The following is a 1,304-nucleotide window of genomic DNA, read 5'->3' as shown; positions in this document are numbered from 1 at the left end:
TTTACACATCTGGGTATTTGTTATACTTACATTGGTGGCATTGCTTGAGGTACAGACACCATTGTTTCCCCTCTATCTATATTGCATGCAAGCAGCATGCGTAGTGCACGCACGCACGCACGCACGCACACACACACACACACACACACACTGTGACACACACACACACTGTGACACACACACTTCACATATAAAGTGACTCCAAATATATTTTTTAAATAGTTTATTCACAGGCAAAATATACACATTAATATACATTCACACACACAATGTGATGCTCCATACGGTGTAGGAATTACTGATGTGAAATCATTTCAAAACATATTTCAGAAACAGATCTGCACTGTTAACGAGCTCCAAAATGAAAACTACCGTCAATTATTTGTATTTTCTTTCTTGGCAATGGTAACATGCCTAGCTGACGAACACAAGCTAACCAGAAAAACACAAGTCCCTAGTCTGTAGATTCAGAGGTATTTTAGTGTTGTATGTTTTGTACATCACCAAGGACAAAGACAAGACCCACAAAACGTCTTGATGCATAAACCATATTACATACCTGGTATGGTACATGAAAGAAAGCATGTTTTTACAAGATAAACAAACAAAATGAACTGCGACTACTGTCCTTGCGCTTACAGTATGGTCAAATAAAAAGGCCCTACGTACAGTTGGAGGCCATCGATATTGTCCTTTTCTTTTTGCTGAGGTTTGCGTGATCTGCGCAAAAGGACAGTTAACCCATTTTGGGCGGGAACCCCTTTTGGTGTTTTAAACATTATGTTATAATTTAGCTATTGAAAAATAGCAGATCTACAAGCTCATGAGCTCACGAGCTTGTAGGTCTGCTATTTTTGAAAAATCGTGAAAATATTTATTTCAGAAAACTGGAGGATTTAGATTTTTTTTTTTTTAATTTTGAGGTCAGGCCTAAATGGGTCAAATGATAAGGGACAATATCGGTGGCACCCAACTGTATGTGGCATATTTGTCTGCATTGAAAGCATGTTATCCCTCACGGTAAGTTAAATCAAAATAAGTCTGTAGCACAGACCCAGAACATGAAGTACAGAGATTTGAACTAGTATGTTTCCTGGCAGAGGGAAATGAAAAAACATTTTAACAGGCACTTCAGCGCTCAGGAAAAGGAAGTCTATAGACAACAGACTTCATCATTGGCAAAATAAAACTAAAAGCGAATACAGGGTCATTCTCTTAAGTGGTACTGTACTTCATTGCACATCTGTGTTCTGCGCTGAAAATAGTAAATCTACAAATTCACAACGTGAGCACTTGTATTTCTT

At 38.0% G+C, this 1,304-nt stretch overlaps 1 long non-coding RNA gene across 1 annotated transcript; it reads right to left on the bottom strand.

Moving 5' to 3' along the window:
- Positions 1-387: 387 nt before the first annotated feature.
- On the bottom strand, positions 388-1,095 carry LOC306915634. Its single transcript, XR_013788853.1, has 2 exons — positions 975-1,095; positions 388-661 (listed from the first exon to the last, which is right to left on the bottom strand). It is a non-coding gene; the product is annotated as an uncharacterized lncRNA (long non-coding RNA).
- Positions 1,096-1,304: the final 209 nt, after the last annotated feature.

This window comes from Electrona antarctica (genome assembly GCF_951216825.1).
Source record: "Electrona antarctica genome assembly, chromosome: 22".
Classification (NCBI taxonomy): domain Eukaryota; kingdom Metazoa; phylum Chordata; class Actinopteri; order Myctophiformes; family Myctophidae; genus Electrona; species Electrona antarctica.
Note: the sequence above shows the minus strand (reverse complement) of the source record. Positions and strands in the feature narration are given on the sequence as shown.